This window comes from Macaca fascicularis, chromosome 7 (assembly GCF_037993035.2).
Source record: "Macaca fascicularis isolate 582-1 chromosome 7, T2T-MFA8v1.1".
NCBI lineage: Eukaryota > Metazoa > Chordata > Mammalia > Primates > Cercopithecidae > Macaca > Macaca fascicularis.
The window spans coordinates 109,966,235-109,987,114 of record NC_088381.1 but is presented as its reverse complement, the minus strand read 5'-3'; positions in this window follow the sequence as shown (position 1 = coordinate 109,987,114).

Sequence of the window (20,880 nt, the reverse complement as noted above, 5' to 3'; positions counted from 1 at the left end):
ATAATGGTAAAAGGCCTTGTCCAACAGAAAAATATCACAGTCTTTCACATATATGCACCTAACAATGGAGCTCCCAAATTTATAAAACAATTACTACTAGACCCAAGAAATGAGATAGATAGCAACACAATAATAGTGGGGTACTTCGATACTCCACTGACAGCACTAGACAGGTCATCAAGACAGAAAGTCAACAAACAATGGATTTAAACTATACCTTGGAACAAATGGACCTAACAGATAGGTACAGAATATTCCATTCAACAGCTCGTGGAAATTTCTCCAATATATACCATATTATAGGCCATAAAACGAACCTCAATAAATTTAAGAAAATTGAAATTATATCAAGCACTCTCTCAGATCACAGTGGAATAAAACTGGAAATCAACTCTAAAAGGAGGCTTTGGACCCACGCAAATACATGGAAATTAAGTAACCTGCTCCTGAATGAGCTTTGGGTCAAAAAAGAAATCAAGATAGAAATTAGAAAATTCTTCGAACTGAATGACAATAATGACACAACCTGTCAAAACCTCTGGGATCCAGCAAAAGCAGTGCTAAGAGTAAGGTTCATAGCCCTCAACGCCTACATCAAAAAGACTGAAAGCACAAACTGACATTCTAAGGTTACACCTCAAGGAACTAGAGAAGCAAAAACAAACCAAACCAAAACCCAGCAGAAGAAAGGAAATTACTGGAAAGTTTTTATTCATGAGTTAAACAAAAATAATTTGTGAATTCCATTAATCCTCATAAATTTTAAATATTACATGACTATACTTCTGTAAACTTGAGACAGTAATCTACAACCTTGCCCAAATAGTAACTACAAGATTTAAATTAATTGAAAATTATCTTTACTACAATTATTTTTTTTGAAGTGGAGTTTTGTTCTTGTTGCCCAGGCTGGAGTGCAGTGGTATGATCTCGGCTCACTGCAACTCCACCTCCTGAGTTCAAGTGATTCTCCTGCCTCACCCTCCCGAATAGCTGGGATTACAGTTGCACGCCACCATACCCTACTAATTTTTGTATTTTTAGTCAAGACGGGGTTTCACTATGTGGCCAGGCTGGTCTCGAACTCTTCACCTCAGGTGAACCTCCTGCCTTGGCCCCCAAAGTGCTGTGATTACAGGCAGGGCCTCTGCGCCCAGTCTCTTTACTAGAATTCTAACAAATATTACAAATTTACAGTTATTTTAGAATTTTACAAATAAGAGACAAAGAGTATACCTTTCAACTTCTAATTCCACTCCTGATGTGAATCTCATAGTCTGACAAGTACAGACAACCATAATTACACATTATTTAAGTATATTTTATACTTATTAGTATACACTTGTATATTATATATATCATTAAAATTGCTTCATACATTTACATAAATAATATGTTCTATATGTCTTTTTTCAACTTTATTTTATTCAACTGTATACTTCTGTGTTCTATCTGTGTAGATCTAGATAGGTTCATTATTTTAATCATTTTACAGTATTTTGATATGAATACACTACATGTTATTTTTCCATCATTATATTAGTTAAACTTGAGGTTGCTTACAGTATTTTCCATATCAAAAGATGCTGCAGAAATATCAAAATTGTTTCAATCTTACGTATCTGAGTAAGGGATAAGCACAGACTTCCCCGGTGGTTTGGAGCAGCTTACTCTTATCAGCAGGAGTAAATTGAAAGATATATTTAGGAAATTAGAAAATCGAGGAGGGATAATTTCTTCTCAGGTCTTTAAATAATGTAGTAAATCAAACCAGGTGGTAAATGTCTTGAAAATCTCTTTTAAATATGCTCGTGGTTTCAAAGTGAGTAACAAATTAGCTTCAAACCCCAAATAGCTGCAATGAAACGTGAGGAAGAAAGGCGGCTTTCTGGAGTACCACAGTGTGCCTGGACATAGATGTAATAGATCTCACTTCACAGTTAAGGAGTTTATATTTAGAAGTGTTGTCATCTCTAGTAAGATTTTACAATTTGAGATGTTTGGCAATGTGCATAGCTGCGCTGAATTTTTCTCATTGATAAATGACTGAGACAAAGGGACTGTACTGCAGAGTTTTAAAGATACTATTGATTTCTATTGTTTGGCAAGTGGGTCCATTTGGTTGTCTGGAATTCTACCCAATCATGTCTCAGTAAAATCATACAAATTTTCAAAAAAGAAACATAAAGTCCCATTTTCAAGGAAGAATATGATAAAAATTTAAAACCATATGTTCTACAATTTAAACAGAAAACATAAATCATATGCTTCTCTAGATACCTAAAAGTTAAGCTTACCATTCTATTGTGGTCTCTTTTGCTTTATGTATTTTATGATGGCATAAATATGGGATAAAGCAATTCCTTTAAATAAAGATTAGAAACATGAGCTATCAAATAATCTAATTTTTCAAACCTTCAGTAAGCATATATTGAATATTTGTCCTCGGTAACTACCATTTAAAATCCATTCCCTAAGCTGGACTTCAGTAATAATTGTCATTTTGTTAATTATATTGATACTAATGCCATTACTGTCTGGTTTCTAGGCTCCTTCAGCTCTTCTCCTATCCACTATCATGGATCCCTGTACAAAATCTATATATTAGTTCACCAACCAGGAGAATAATCAATGTAAATTGTATGTCCACATGCATATATCTACATGTCTATGTTTCTGTGCATACATACGTATGTCTATACATTTCTCATATATATCTGTGTTTCTAGATATATTACTGAATCCTTTCTAGTTTTTAATATGAAATTATAACAACATTAAAATGTTGAATATAGGATGAGGAAAAATACTGGCAACTTTGAAAATAAGGTTAGCATTCAGAAGTTTTTGCACTCCTACAAACTAATAAGATGAAGAAAGATAATGTGGTAAAATAGGTGAAATCTATAAATAAGTAATTTACAGAAGAGTAAATGTGAATGGAAAGAAAAACATAGGAAAAGGTATATAATTTCACTAATTTGAGTAAAAATGTTAACAGCTGTTATGAACTCTAACAGAGTCTGGGATATATTCCTGAATTGACCTTCCCTAAACACTGGTCTCCAAAATGTAAAGATCTAAAATAAATGTGCAGTGTTAACTGTTCAGTTGGTATCTGCTTATCAGAATGGTTTATTGTGAAATTCCTCTAAAATCTTGCCTCTGTGCTGGCAATGATGAAAGTTGGCAACCTGGAACGGCTAAGTGCCAAGCGATGTATATAACATATACTAGGAATAGTAGGGGAATTTTCCACTTCAGCTTCATTTTATACACCTAAGGCACTGGAGATTAGGTGGAAATGAACCTGAGATGTTGCCAGACCTCTTGATACAAATATTGTTTGGCTAGGTGCTGTATTGCCATTTTGTGCGGTTAAAGCTAATAAAACTGGTGTTGAGATCATATTGAGAATATTTACATACTTGTAAACCTAAGAAAGATTATATTGATTCAATGGGCTCACATGTTGCAATCAGAGAAGAACATATTAAAAAAAAATGAAGTACACTTTTAAAGAAAAGATAAATCAGTTACTTTCAGGTATTGTTATGAATCTGAGATGGAAAAAAACTCATATATTGATGGCACACCATTTTAAAGAGAAATACCTAATGAAGTTAAAAGGAAACCCACACAATTTCACTTCCAGGCATATATCTAAGTGTAGCAGTTTCCAAAGCTTACTGTTTTTTTGGACACCTAGGGAGTTATATAGAAATAAGTGTACATATACAAATACATATACATAGATCTGCTGCTTAGAGATGAATTTGGGTTCCAACTCTGGCAATTATATATTCTTTAAATTTCTTAGATGATTGTAATATATAGTTACAGTTGAAAAGCTACTTCAATATAAAGAATTTCCTAGACCCCTAGGTGTAGGGGTGCCAAGGAGAAAATTATATCATTCATTGACTAATGTTTGTAATGGCCCCCAAATGGAAAACATACCAAACTCCATCGATAATTCAATATGTAAATTCATCATGATAGTCAAACCAAAAAACACCTAATAGCAGGCAAAATTAATGAACTAATAATTGGTATCAACATGGATGAATCTCAAATTAACTTTGAATATTAAAGAAAAATAACTATATATTCATTTGTATAAAAAATTGAATACTAAAACAATATGCTAACTTTTATGGCTACTTATAGAAAGTAAAAGAATAAAATCATAAAATAATGCATATACTTCAAATGTCTGCTGGTATTGATTCAAAAGTAGTAGGAAAGGGGAAGTTCAAACAGGCAAATATAGTAGAAATCAACTTTACCTGCTTTGTTTTATACTTTGAAAAGAGATACAAGATAAATATGAAAAAATACATTTATATATGTATTATTCATAATAAATAGGTAGTTGGAATACAGTTTTTTGATTTTTCTACGATTTAAAAATACCGTTTGTGAAATATTTCTTACAGAAGAATTTTAGATAATATACATAATACTTTCCCCTCTAGGAGGGGAGCTTATTCCTTCCTTTTATCTTTTGAAGGTAGGCTAGGGTTTATTTCAAGGATAAGTAGGACTAGGAATTATAATTATATTTTAGCAGAGAAACATGACAAACACTATATTATGCAAATAAAGAAGCTTAACATCACCTGTCACATTATGTGGGTATCATATAATCTATGACATAAAATGAGAAGAAAAGCACTTCAACTATTGGATATTCTTTTGCCAAATCCATGACTGTGGTCTAATTATGACAAAAACATCACACAAGTCCAGATTAGAGAACATTCTATAGGATACCTAAACATGACTCTTCAAAGACTTCCATAATTATAAAACCTACGTTTTCCATGAGCACCACGACAAAGTGGTGTATTAGAGGCTTTTAACATGACTCAGTCACTTGGAAATAGCAAGATGGTGCATAAATATCAACTCTGTGAGCTTTAATTCAAAAGAGAAAATGGGAATCAACCAAAGCTGAAAGACATCCAAGACCCAAGGGAGGAAAATGCGGGCAAACAGTCGCCATGAAAACATCCAGCCCCAGTATGTGAGAGAGGCTCACAGACTGCATCTGTGACTCACTTTTCTACCAGGTAGTTGAGCAACCCAGGCTGAGGGAGAGTGATTTGTTTCTCCTAAGCTCTGAAACCAAATTGGGAAGAGGCTTAGAGACTCAAAGAGAAAAAGACACTGGGAAAATCTGTGGGCATTGTTTCAGACCCAAAACTGAGAGTAGGACACCATTTTTAATCCAAATGCATACAAAGTCAGTCATTCTTTGGTGACCCAGTAGTGTGGCCATGCAGGCATTCCAGTCTTAGGCCAGATATTGGAGCACCTGTATGGATTCAGTTAGATGCCTCCACAGCCAGAACTGTAAAAAATTCCTCAGCAGCAGGAGCTAGAATTGTTTTTTTCCCCTTTCGCAGGCCTGGGGCAGAGGAGAACTGCTACAACTGTTGTTTCTCTTGAGCAATGAGACTTGCAGCCAGCGCCAGCTTAGCAACTTAAAACCAGTCTCTGTGTATCAGTGCTGGGTGCCCCAACCTGCTCCCTTGAGATCCTGGTGCAACACTGCCCTCTCTGCTCCATGCCCAGGTAGCAATCTGGGCAGTCAGAGCACCTGCTGGCCTATATAACAGTCTGAGTTGCCCCACCCTTCCTGTGCAGAGACCTTGGTGCAGGCAGGCCCTCTCTGCTTCAAGTCCAGGCAGATCTCCAGACATTCGGAGGGCCCACTTGCTTGGATTAGCCTGAGTCACCCCCACACTTCCTGTGCAGAGTTGTGGATGCACGGAGCACCTCTCTGCTTTACATACAGACATATCTTCAGGCATTGGGAGCACCTATTATCCTGGACTGACAGCCTGACCTGCCCCACTATTTCTGCACAGAGATCATGGTGCATTGGGTTTATCTCCAGGCATTTGGAGCATCTGCTCACTTGGACCTGCAGCCTGAGATGACCCACCCTTGATGTGAAGAGATCTGGTTGAGAGGAAGGCCCCCTCTGCTTCATGCCTAGGCTGACTTCTATGCATTCAGAGCAACTTCTGCCTGAATTAAAAACCTGAGTCTTCTACCATTCCTGTGCAGAAACTGTCTTGTAGCTGGACCCCCTCTGTTCCACGTTCAGGCATATCTGCAGATATTTGGAGGACACACCCTCTTGGATTACCAGCCGGAGTCGCCCCTCCCTTTCTGTGCTGAGAACTCAGTGCAGAGATGCCTTGCCTGTTTTATGCTCAAACATATCTCCATCTCCAAACATTCAGAGCAGATGCATGTCCATATTGGCAGCCTGAGCTGCCCAGCCTTTCTGTACAGAGATTGTGGTGCAGTGGGCTCTTTTGTGCTCCACAAACAGGCAGGTCTCCAGGCATTTGAAGAGTCTTCTCACCTAGATTAGAAAACTGAGCCTCCTACCCTTCTTGTGCAAAGATCCAGGAGGAGTGAAGCCCTCCCTGTTCCATGGCCAGGTATTTCTCCAGGTATTCAGAGCACCTGCTCATTTGAATCAGCAGACAGAGCTGACACACTCTACCTATGCAGAGACCATGGTGAAGTGGTGTTCTCACAAACATATGCCCAGGCAGATTAGCAGGCATCTAGTGCACTCACTCTCTTATATAAGGATGAGGGTATAGGCAGCCCCTCATCCTTGTGCAGATAATTTGAGGCCAAGGATGTTTCCAAGCTCCATGCCTAGGCACATGTCTGGGTGCTTGGTGGCCACACACTGAATTCTCCCTTAGTGCTGGTACTTGTGTCTGCCATTGATGTTCTGTAGGCAATTCTGTTTGGCCCAGTACCTCCCAAATTGCCTCCTATCCCCCAGAGACCGAGCAGGGAGCTCAAACTACTGTGCACTCTGTGAATCAGCATATTGCCTGCAACAAGATTAAGTATATACCTAGCCACAGTGACTGCAGCCAATACATACCTATAAGCACCATCTACTGGCTTGTAGGTCAAACTACACAGCCCAATATAAAATCTGCCAACAGAAGTGCATGGGGCTATAGAAGCAAAGCCAAAGGACACTACCCAGAATTCTCTATAGTCACATTCCCTAGAAAGGAAGATAAAGGGGAAATAAAGGAAAAAAAATATTGTAGTGAAAAAAAGAAAAAATATCTATCCACATGAAAGTAATTCCAAAAATTAGAGGTGCCAGCATCTCCAGAGAAGGAACCAGAACAAGAATTCTGGCACCATTAAAAATCTGAATTTGGTGACACCACTGAAGGATCACACTAGCTCTCTAGCAATTTTCCCTAACCAAAATAGAAACTCAAAAATGACAGATAAAGAATTCAAAGCAGGGAAGTTGAACAAGATCCAAGACAAAGGTCACAACTGACACAAAGACATTTATGAAGCAACTCAGGAATTGAAGGAAGAGATAAACATCTTAAAAATAAATAGGTAAAAGCTTCTGGAATTAAAAACCTCACTTAAAGACTTTCAAAATACAGTTGAAAGCTTTATCAGTAGACTGGACCAAGCAGAAGAAAAAAAAATTGATGTTGAAGACAAGTTATCCAAACTCAGTCAGACAAAAATAAATTTAAAAATAGCAAAAAAATGTACAAAGTCTTCAAGAAATATGAGGCCATGAAAAGTGACAAAACCTACAAACTATTGGCATCTTGAGAGAGGATAAGAAAAGGTAAGCAACCTGGAAAAGCATAATTGAGGTAATAATTCAAGAAAATGTTGCTAATCTTGCTAGAGAGGTAGACATCCAAACACAGTCCAGTGAACAACTGTGAGATACTAAAAAAAATGAACATCACTGAGGCATATAGTTCCCAGACTGTTCAAGGGCAACACTAAAGAAAAGATCTTAAAGACAGCTAGAGAAAACAGGAAGATTACATATAAGAAAACCCTGTTAGGCTAACATCGTATATTTTTGTGGAAACCTAAGAAGCCAGGAGAAATTGGGAGCAGATTTTCAGCATTCTCAAAGCAATGAATTCCAACCATGAATTTCATATTCTGCCAAACTAAGATTCATATGTGAATAATAATAAATAAAATCTTTTCCAGACAAGAAAGCACTAAGAAAATTTATTACCAGTAGACCGGTCTTACAAGTGATATTTAAATGAGTTCTACATATGGAAACAAAAGAGCAATACCTGCTACCACAAAAACACATGTAAGTACATAGCCCATAGACCCTTTAAAGCAACCAGACAATAGAAACTACAAAGCAACCAGCTCAAAGCTGCAAAATAAGATCAAAACCTCACACATTAATATTAATCTTGAATGTAAATGATCAAAACACCCTGTTTAAAAAGGCAGAGTGACAAGCTGTATAAAATACCACATCCATTTTTCTGCTGTCTTAAATAGATCCATCTCACATGTACTAATATCCATAAGCTCAAAGTAAATCATTGGAGAAAGAGCCATCACATACACACAAAAAAGGAAGAAAGAAAGAAAGAAAGAAAGAAAGAAAGAAAGAAAGAAAGAGAGAGAGAGAGAGAGAAAGAGAAAGAAAGAAAGAAAGAAAGAAAGAAAGAAAGAAAGAAAGAAAGAAAGAAAGAAAGAAAGAAAGAAAGAAAGAAAGAGAGGAAAGAAAGAAAGAAAGAAAGAGAAAGAAAGAAAGAAAGAAAGAAGGAAAGAGAGAGAGAAAGAAAGAAGGAAAGAAAGAGAGAGAAAGAAAGAAAGAGAAAAGGAAGGAAGGAAGGAAGGAAGGAGAAAGAAAGAGAAAGAAAGAAGAAAAAAAGAAAAGAAAAGCAAAACCGGGGTCAGTATTTGTATATTACATAAAACAGATGTTAAACCAACAGTAAAAAAGGACACAAAATGGCAATACGTAATGATAACGGGTTTATTTCAACAGAAAAACCTAACTATCCTAAATATACAGGCAGCCAACATTTCAGCACTCAGATTCATAAAACAAGTATTTTTAGATACATGAAAAGAAACAGACAAAAAAGAAACACAATAATAGTGAGCTACGTCACCACCCTGTGGACAGCTTCATACAGACTTTTGAGGCAGAAAATTTAAAAAAAAAAAAAAAAAAAGGGAAATTCTGGACTTAAACACTTGTCCAATTTTTCCTAATAGGCATCTTACAGAATACTCCATCTATCAACCTCAGAATATGCTATCTTCTCATTTGCACACAGAAAATACTCTAAGATCAACAATATACTCAGCCATATAGCAAGTATCAGTAAATTAAAAACAATGAAATCATACCAACTACTCTCTCAGATCACAGTGGAATATAAATGGAAATCAGAGCCAAGAAGATCTCTCAAAACAATGTAATCACATAAAAACTAAACAACTTGCCCCTGAATAACTTCTGGGTAAACAACAAAATTAAGAAAGAAATAGAAAATTATTTGAAACAAATGAAAACAGAGACAAAATATGCCAAGATCTCTGAGATGCAGCAAAAGAAATATTAGGAGGAATTTTATACTGGGAATACCACCTTAATTCTCAAATTATTGACCTAATATTACATCCAGACTAGTTAGAAAAATAAGAACAAACTAACCTCAAAGCTAGCAGAAGAAAATATATAACTAAAATCAGAGCTGAATTGAACAAAATTGCAACCCCAAAACGAAAACAAATCATCAACAAAACCAGTGGTTGATTATTTGATAGACCAGCAAGATTGATAGACCACTAGCTAGATTAACAAAGAAAAAAGGAGAGAAGATGTAAAGAATAATCAGAAACCACAAAAGTAACATTACAACAAATCCCACAGAAGTACAAAAGATCTTCAGAGACGTTTATGAACATGTCTACGCAAACAAACTAGAAAATCTAGAGGAATTGGATAAATTCCTGGAACCACACCACCTTCCGAGATTGAATCAGGAAGAAATGGAAAGCCTGACCAGGTCTTTATCAAATTCTGAAATTGACCCGTGGTATTGCAAAACCCTACAAACCAAAAAACAAAAACAAAACCACACTAACACAGAGACTAGATGGATTCACAGCAAAATTCTATCAGACAAACAAAGAAGAGCTGGTACCAATTTTAATGAAACTTTTCCAAAAGAAAATCAAGGAGAAAGGACTCTTTCCTAACTCATTCTATAATAATCGCATCACTCTGCTACCAAAACCTGCAAAGAAACAACACAAAAGAAAACCAAAGACCAATATGTCTGATGAACATAGATTTTAAAATCCTCAACAATATACTAGCAAACCAAAACCAGAAGCACATCAAAAAGTTAATTCACCAAGATCAAGTAGAATTCATTTCTGGAATGACAGGTTTGTTCAACACATGCAAATCAATAAACGTGATTTACCAAATAAAACGAATCTAAACTACAAACCATATGATCATCTCAATAGATGCAGAAAAAGCATTCAACAAAACTCAACATTCCTTCATGATAATAGAATCCTCAACAAACTAGGTATCAAGAGAACACACTTCAAAATGAAAAGAACCATCTATGCAAACACACAGCTCACACCATACTGAAAAGGCAAAAGCTAGAAGCATTCCCCTTAAGAAAAGGAACAATACAAGGATGCCCACTCTCAACTATCCTGCTCAACATCCTACTGAAAGTCCTAGCCAGAGCATTCAGAAAAGAGAAAAAAATAAAAGGCATCCAAGTAGCAAAAGAAGAGGTGAAATCATCTCTTTACTGATGATACGATTCTATGCCTAGAAAACCCTAAAAACTATTAAATGGCTTCGTGATCTAATAAATTTTAGTAAAGTTTAAGGATACAAAATAAGTGGAGAAGAATCAGTATCATTTCTATATAAAAATAATGTTCAAGCTGAGAGTCAGATAAAAAATGCAATTTAATTTACAATAGTCACAAACATAATGAAATATCCTAGGAATACATTTAACCAAAAAGGTGAAAATCTCTGCTAGAACAACTACAAAACACTGCTGAAAGAGTGTTCCATAGATGACACAAACAAATGGAAAACATTTTATACTCATGGATTGGAAGAAACGATATCATTAAAATGGCCATACTGTCCAAAGCAATCTACAAATTCAATACTAGTTCTATCAAACTACCAGTGTCATTTTGTACAGAATTAGGGAAAAAAAACCTTATTCTAAAATTCATATGGAGCCAAAAAGATAAATAGCCAAAGCAATCCCAAGAAAAAAGAACAAACGCATAGGTAAATCATTACCCAATATCAAACTATACTACAATGCTACAGTAACCACACAGCATGGTGCTGGTACTAAACAGAAAAATAGAACACTAGAATAGAGAATCCAAAAATAAAGTCATGCACCTACAGACATCTAGTCTTCCACAAATTTGATAAAAATAAGCAATGAGAAAAGAATTTCCTGTTCAGTAAATGGTGTGACAGCTGGCTATTCATATGCTGAAGAATGGAAATGGACCCCTACCCTGTCAACATATGCAAAAATTAACTTCAGTATAGATGTACAAGCCTTGTCAACTTGTGCTCCACCTTTAGCTGCTCTCCTTAGAGGGGCCTGGTAGTGTCTACAGTCTACACATTTATTAACCCTGTACTAGGCTCCTTGATCTGGAGCATGAGGAATAGAGAGCTTAAGGGTACCTTGAAAAGAACAATGATGAGGTTCCTGCTACTCTATGAACATGCCACTCTTCAATATTGCTGGGTAGAGACACATGGGTATGCTGTCTGAGAAGAGGAGAGAGGTAGTTAATGATTTTTATAATGTTACATCTTCTTAGTTGTTGTTACTTCTTAATTGTTTTCTTATTTATTTTTCTTTGCAACTTTTATTTTAGGCTCAGGGATACATGTGCAGATTTGTTACATAGAATTTGAAATACAAAAAGTGGGTCTCATAGATGATCTCTGATACTTGTTTAAGCATGCAATTTGTTCTGTCGTCTGCATCAAAACTAATTCTAAAAAATATGTTAATTTTTAAGTAGAAGAATACATAGTTTGAATTTTTCACTTTAGAACCATGCATAAATAGGCAAGGATACGCCTCGGTTCTTTTTTTTATAGGGAGAAAATAGAAATGTCTAAATAAATTAAATTAAACTTCAATGATACCAGCAATTGTTTAACCAGTCATGTGGATAATTCAAAGCAGATAATACAGCCTTGACATAAAGAGAATGGATAGTAACTGGGTACTGTTATACTCACATATCAATGAAATCCACTGATGATATCCAAATTCCAGTGTCGTTTTGTCTGTAAAAGTACAATTTAAATACCTGCCTGGCATGGCACTAGATGAAGTTGACTTAATCATTTTGTTTATTTAACCATTTATTTTGACAGAGGGAAAATAAGTTTGCATTACATTTCATCTCCCTTTTATTAAACTACTGAACTGATTTTAAGTCACCACAGATTTCAGGGGAAAATATGAACCTTTGGAAATCAGAGGCTTTAATTACTCAATTTGAATAGGTATACCGCTAAGTTATTAGTTTATAATAGCCCTTTATAGTAAATGAAAAATACATAATTGTGAGGACATGAACAAGTAATACCAGAAACAAATGGAATGTACCATACATTAAGCATACATACTATACATGCCACCATAATAATGTACCATGAATAGAAGGGTAATTAATTCAATTTTCTACACCTGAGGTCCATACAAAACACAAAAAAGGAAATATGCTCAGCCAAATGAGACATAACAGAAAACTAACTTTGGCATTTCCAGGGCAGTGAATTTGCATACTTTCTTGTTGCCTTGGCATTCATTTTGAATACAAATTTACCTTTCTTATACCAGAAGCTGGTCTCAGTCACCTTTGACACAGTTTTCATTTCTACACCATACCCAAATGGGCAGAGATAAGAACTTAGCGGCATCTCTCTCACCTGGCAGGCTGGGCTCCCAGCTTTCCAGCATCTTCCTTTAAAGAAACTAGACAGACATTTGCCTGAAAACTTAATGTGACCTATACACTACTCCCTTAGCTGTGAGTGGCTGCATGTTTTTCTCTCTCTCTACTTGACCCCTTCATTCCTTTATCTAGTGATTCAGGGATGGAGGACTGCCCTTCTAACTCATTAGGCCTGGGATTTGTCCAATAAAAATCTTTGAACTTTTTTCCTGTACTGAAGGTGTATTAACTTTGTACCTTCCATCTGAAGAACAAGGAGCTGCCCTAAACTGGTTTCCTTGGACACCAGTGGGGAACACAAGGTTGGGCTTCTGTGCCGGAGTAATGATCAGGTCGGCAAAAACTGGACACAGGTCAAACAAAAGCCATAGGGGCACCTGCCAGTGCAAACAAGTTTTCTGTGTGCAGAATCCCCTGGTTGTGGGTTGGACAACTTAGACATTAGGCCATCTTCCACGTAAAGGAAGTACCTTGTGAAAGGTACATTGTGAATGTTCACGTCCAGCTCCCCTTTATTTCACGTTTGGGGAGGGTGACTAGCCATTCTGGTACTAAAACCCCAGTGTAGCTGGGGGCTCTCGAAACATCCAGTTTCAAAACTAGGTGATGTGAGTCAAAATATGGCCAGCTAGGAAAAGTATAGCCCAAAGCCCAATGGTATTGTTCTCAATAAATCACCTGTCTACTGTACTATCAACTTCAGATTTCAGAAGATTCCAAGTAAAACAGAGAACATTTGATGGAAAATGAAATATATAAGAACAAACAGACAAAATGTGAAAAAAATTTAAAAGTTCAATATTTCGACAATTATAAGTGGGTTTATCAAAACATTTGTTCTCAATGTATCCAGGTTTTCTTTCCAAATATACATTAGTCTGTTTGATATCTACCCTGTGTAGTTTAGTATAACAAAATGCAATAATTAGATTTAATTTAAAATCAATATCCTTGCTCACTTGATGAAATTGATCAGTAAAATATTGACAACTACCAGGTCAATGACATAGTTATGTTTTCTTTCTGACTTTATCCTTCATGGAATAACCCATTTGTTCACCCTATTTTGCCAAACCAATTTCTTTATTTTTCTCAAATATTTCATATCTTTGCATTGACTCTTCCCTCTAGCAGAAGGTTAAGTCTGATTCTTTCATCCACTTCTAGGTTTCCTCAAATATCTCTCCTCAATGAGACTTACTCTTATATCTGTATTTACTGGTTCAACCTCCTCTGATGCCAAATTTTTTATTTTCTCACTCTTATATCTGTATTTATTGGTTCAACCTCCTCTGATGCCAAATTTTTTATTTTCTCACCCTATTTAATTTTGCTCATTTCCACAGTACTCCACAATTTAACTTACCATGAGGTTTATTTATTTATTGTGCAAATGTTAATTATCTATCTCCTCCTGCTAGAACATAAACTTACCAAAGGCAATCATTTGTTTTATTTACTGCTATGTCCTGATAACTTGCTGGCATCAGTGGATACCAGATACATATTTGTTAAATTAATTAAAAATATTTTAACACAATTTTAACACCAGCTATAGGTACTTGAAATATATTCTAAAACTTTAATGGATTTTTATTCATACAAATTTGCTGTAAAATTAGTCCCTGGCAGATATGTATTTTGTTTTTTGAAAGCATTAAAGTATACATAATTGCTTAAAGGCATTAGTAAAGAAACATCAAGGATATAGGCTATGTATTTAAAGTGAATATTTTTCCAGTTTCAATAAAACATATGCTGTAACTAACATACAAAATCATATGTTTATCTTGTTTGAATATTCAGTTCTAAATAAGAAGTACCTATTTTCCTGTATTTTATCCCTAAGATAGAAAAGCTATTGAATAATGGCATAATAATCAATGTACTAGTATAATTTCTTAATCATATTGTGTGAAATGATTTTTTTAAGCATTAGTGGAGGAGAATACTTCCTGCCAAAGTCTACAACCTGAGCTCACAGAAAAAATAATTGGTATTTTAACAAGGTATTCAAACACCTAATGAAGAAATAAAACTATCTGATCATCATTGTATTAGGGTAAATTTATCACAACTCTCGGAGTAACCAGCTCTGAAGATATGGAATTAAATACTGGGTGAGAACAACAAATTCTCCTGAAGGGGGAGGGTGATAGACTGAACTGTGCAACCTGAAATTCATAAGTTGAAACCTTAGCACTTAACGTGACTCAGTATGGAGGCAGGGCTTTCAAGGAGGTAATAAAGTTAATTGCAGTCATAAGAGTGAGTCCCTAATTCAACAAGACTGATGTCCTTATAAGAAAAAAAAAGAGATAACAGAGACCTGTCTCTCTCTGTCTCTGTACAGGCACAGAGGAAAGGTCATGTAAGGACAGAGCAAGAAGTTGACCATCTGCAAACCAAGATAATCCTCAGGCAAAACCAGTCCTGCTTTAATCTTGACCTTGTACTTCAAATCTTGAGAACTGTGAAAAAATTAATTTCTGTAACTTAAGCCACCCAGATCATGGTGTCTTGTTATGGCAGCCCTTGTAGATGAATACAAGGAGTAAGAAAGGGTTAGATTATCTGACATACTTCTATATAAGACAGGTATAATGTTTACACGTTTACTATGAAGGCTACACTCTTGTCAAATATTTAGAAATTACAACAGAAGGAATTTCAGAAAAATCTCTGTAGCCATGTCTTAAGAAACTTTGACCATAATCATAAAATCTGCTTGCCTTCTAGTGTTATACATTTCTGAGCTACTGAGTAGTCAAGAAAAATGAGCAGCAGATTAAGAGATTTTACTATAAATCTCTTGTAACAATCGTTATAACTGGATACTTTAATTTTAAATGTTTAATCTAGAGTACTCATTGTACTAAGTCTGGCTTGTGGAGATAATGAAATGTACATAGGCTTACAATTATCAAAGGTAATTTTTCTTTCAGGTAATTTAATTTATGAATTAGACTCTTACTAGATTATTTTACCCAATTGTCACACTAACATCATTCTGTAAAAAATTATCTCCTGCAAGTAGAGATATGGTAGAAAAAAATGCATTAAGTTTTTCTTTCTTTCGAACATACACAAGTACACACAACAAAATTATATACCTACTACTGGAAGAAATGACTTATACAGTTGAAGAAATAATGAAAGAATGACATTCTAAGGAATATGAAAAATTAGCACCAAGAAAACTTGATTCTGCTAACCCAACAGATATTTCAACAACACTTAGAATGCTTTCATCTGAACATCTTACTTTTACTAATTATAGGAAAAATGTTTATGTAAGTTTTACTTAAAAAAATTTTTTTTAAGTCAGTAGATTGTTTGTAATAATTTGTAATGTTTTTATTTGGGGGAATATTTGAAGCAGTTTTCTTTTCTTTTCTTTTCTTTTTTTTGGCGGAGTCTCACTCTGTCACCCAGGCTGGAGTGCAGTGGCGGGATCTCGGCTCACTGCCAGCTCCGCCTCCCGGGCTCACGCCATTCTCCTGCCTCAGCCTACAGAGTAGCTGGGACAACAGGCGCCCATCACCACGCCCGGCTTATTTTTTGTATTTTTAGTAAAGAAGGGGTTTCACCGCGTTAGCCAGGATGGTCTCGATCGCCTTGGCCTCCCAAAGTGCTGGGATTACAGGCGTGAACCACCGCGCCTGGCCTCTTTTAATTTTTTTATTTGGCAAGTAAAACTTATATATATTTATGATGTACAACAGAATGATTGGATATATGTATACATTGCAGTATGATTAAATCAAACTAATTAACATATCTATCACCTCAACTATTTATCATTTTTTTTCTGGCAAAAACATTTAAAATCTACTCTTAGAAATTTTCACTGTAAGGTATATTGTTATTAACTATAGTCACCATGATTTATAATAGATCTTTTACTCTATGTTCTAGTAAAACCTAATTGATGTTTTGTATTTTTTGACCAAATTCTCCACAATTCCCCAACTCCAGCCTCTGGTAACCAGCAATTTATTATAATTTTTATAATACTTTCTGTTACTATGAGTTCAACTTTTTTACACTCCACATGTAAGTGAGATCACATGGTATTTGTCTTTCTGTGTCTGTCTTATTTCACTTAATTTCCTCCAGGTTCATTCATGTCACAAATGGCAAGATTTACTTCGTTTTTAAGTTAAAATATTATTGCATTGTGTGCGTATATAACACATTTTCTTCATTCATTTATCTGTTGAAGGACACTTAGGTTATTTCTGTGTCTTAACTGTGACAAATAATGCTGCAATGAACATGGGAGTGCATGCATTTTTTTGACATGCTAATTTCATTTCCTTTGGATATATACCCAGTAGTGGAATTTCTGGGTCATACGGTAGCTCTATTTTTAACTCTTTGAGAAAACTCTGTACTAGCTTCCATAGTGGCTGTACCAATTTACTTTCTCACCAACAGTGTACAAGAGTTCCCATTTATCTACATCCTAGCCAACACTTGTTATTTTTCATCCTTTTAAATAACAGCCATTATAACAGGTATAAGGTGATCTCTTTAATTTGATATTGAGCTTTTTTCCTTCCTTTTTTTAATTTTACCTGTTGGGTATTTGTATATATAATTTTAAGACATTTTACTCATGCTTTAATGATATTGTTTTCTTACCATTGAATTGTTTGAGTTACTTATATATTTTCAATAGTATGCTTTTATCTGATGTGTACAGTTTGCAAATATTTTCCCTGATTCTAGAGAATGTTTCCTTACCTGGTTTATTGTTTCCTCACATTACAAGAACTTTTTAGTTTGATGCAATCTCATTTTTGCTTTTGTTTTCTCTGTTTTTGGAGTAACTTCCAAAAATTCATTTCCAAGACCAATGTCTTGGGACCTTTCCTCTATGTTGTCTTCTAGTAGTTTTACAGTTTTAGGTCTTATATTTAAGTATTGGATTCATATTGAGTTGACTTTTGTAAATAGTGTGAGATGAGGATTTAATTTCATTCTTCTGTATGTGGATATCCAGTTTTCCAAATACCATTTATTGAAGAGACTATTCTTTCCCCATTGTGTATTCTTGGCATCTTAATTGAAAATCAATTGACTGTAAATGCATAGACTTATTTCTGTGTTTTCTAGTCTATTGCATTTCTCTCTCTCTTTCTCTCTCTCTCTCTCTCTCTCTCTGTATATATATATATGTTTTTACCTGAGTACCATGCTGTTCTGACAACTATAGCTTTGTCACAGATTTTGTAGTTACATATTGATGTATCCGGCTTCATTCTTTTTACTCAAGAGTGCTTTGGCTGTTCTGGGTCTCTGGTTCTTTTGAGTTTTCATACACATTTTAGAATTTTCTTTATTTCTGTGAAAAATGTCATTAATATTTTGATGGGGATTACATTAAATCTGTATATCACTTTAGGTAGTATGGATATTTTAACAATATTCTCATCCATAAACATACACTGTCTTTCAATATATTTGTGTCTATTTCAATTTTTCAACAGTGATTTATAGTTTCAGTGTACAGATACTTTACTTCCTTGTTCAAATTTAATCCTACAGATTTTATTTTTATTTCTGTAGCTATTTAAATGAGATTGTTTTCTCCATATGTTTTTTGGATAGTTTGTTGTTAGTATATATAAGTGCTAATGACTTGTGTTATGCTGATATTGTATCCTGCAACTGTATTGAATTTGTTTATATGACAGTTGTTTGGTGGAGTCTTCTGGATTTATAAGTATATAAGATCATGTCATCTACAGACCAAGCAATTTACTTCTTTCTTCCTAATTTGAATGTCTTTATTTATTGTTCTTCCTTAACTCTTCCGGCTAGGACTTCCAGAACTATGCTAAATAGAAGTCTCTAGAGTGAACATCCTTGTCTTTTCCCTGAGGGAAATATTTTAACTTTTCACCATTGATTATAATTTTAAAAATATTTTTCTGAGTAATGAAATATTATATTTCTGCTATTGCCTGCATATACAGTGACAAAAATTTTTAAGGCAAAAAATAAAAATACATTATTTAATGAGTGTTGGTAAACTAAGACCATGTATTATAATAGTTGAAACAATAAAAACTTTGAACAGTTAGGGCCTATTACTGTCATACATACAGTAAAAGATGCAATATTTAATTTTCATTAGTCTTTTGTGGTAGTTATTATTTTACTGGCATACAGATTAGTCCAGACATCCAGTGTTTCCCTGTAGCCTTTAGTTCTTGCTACTCTTATGTGTGTGTAGGGGAATCACCCTTTGCCATTGTCTATCTTGATCACCTATTCCTACCCCTCTATGTAATTAAAGTGTCAACAGAACTGAGAGTAAGAATATCTTTCCTTAGATGTTTCTGTGCTTCATTTTAAAATCAGTATAGAGTCCTGTGTTATTGATAATATCGGGGAATTAATATTGAAATATTTTCATGCACATGTGAAAGGGACAAGGGACGGCACATGATGTTGGGACCTGATAAGCAGGTCAAGGGCAGTTGTTTGTATGAGTCTTTTAATATGAGAAACATTACAGCAAGTTTGCTGACCAAAGACAATAATACAGTTGAAGGAACTGACAATAAATGAAAAATAATTCCAGGCAAAAATTACTTGAGTGAACTATTGTAAAAAATTCAGTGGATAATTACATAATAAATGTTAGTAAAATAATTATGATACTGTGTTACCCATGATGTTGGATTGCAGAGAAAAGACTTAGACAAGTATTTCTCCATTATATAGGCAAAGACGTTTTACTTACGTTTTCAGGACAGTAAGATCAGCTCCTTTTCTAAAAGCAGTATTTACTGAAGGGTACATCACGTGTTTTCTCCTTTCTCTCTGAGGCTTTAATTGAATAAGCTTTTTTAGGAATGGCCTTTTCATTTTTTTTTTCTCAACCACCTGTCCACTGAATTATGAGTGAACTTTCTAAAGGGATTTGTCAGATATTCATAAACTCACAGTCATTTTTGTTATTATTGCAGTCAACTGTGTGAGTTTGAATGTGGCTATTATAGTTGCAACAAAGGGAAAGAAAGTATGAAAAAAAGCAGAATAAACCTTCAATCAATGAACAGTAGAAATATTAAATCACTGCAGGAGAGTCAAATGCAGAGGTCAGAGTATTTCCAAAATATCATTTTTGTAACTATTACAGGTCTCCAAGACACTAATAAAGGTTCTTTAGTTAATGCCTTTACAAAGAAGGCTCTTTCATCTATATGTGATTTTGCACATGCTGATCTCTATGGTTGTACTATAATTTCTTGCCTAATCTGATGCTATTCATTCCATTTTTCTAGGATCAATTGAATGTTATTTTTCCTGTCATGACATCTTTAGGGGGAGTATTTTTGTCAGTCCAAATTTCTTTGTACATGTTTCTGCAACAGTTTATATTAGCTACTTATTTGACACAAGATTTCTGTATTTGTCTCACCCCTGAGACCTCATCGATAGAGAATAGGTTCTGAATCTTGTTCATTGGGCACACTTTTGTTTTATAAATGATGGCAGCGATGACCCCTCTGGAGCGGCCCCTGGGAAGATCCTGCTGCAGTAGGAGCCAGGAACAGGTAGAAGTCCCACACACTTCCAAGCTGGCAGGGTAGGAGCCTTAAACTTCCTGGGCAAAACTGTAGTTGCTAAGCTGCAGCTGAAGACTTTAGCCTCTCTGTGCTTCTGGGGGCTGGAAGCAGGTAGGAGCCCCATCTTCCTGGGTGCAGCTGCAGCTGTGGACCTGGGCATTTCTACACTCCCAGGGGCCTGAAAATCTCCCCACCCACACATTCCCCGACAGGCCCAGAGGTACTTGCTCCCATTGCCTGGTCTCTCCCAGCTCCTGGCATCCACCCTGATCTGGGAGCAAAGTTGAGGCTGAGCCTAGTACTGTCACAATCTGGCCAGGTGTGCACACATTCGAGGCAGCATTGATATACCAGCCCCCTGCAGCCTTGGTCCCCTCTAAACTCTGGGCATTACAAGCAAGGGAGGAAGACCAATGGGCTACTGAGAACAGCTCAG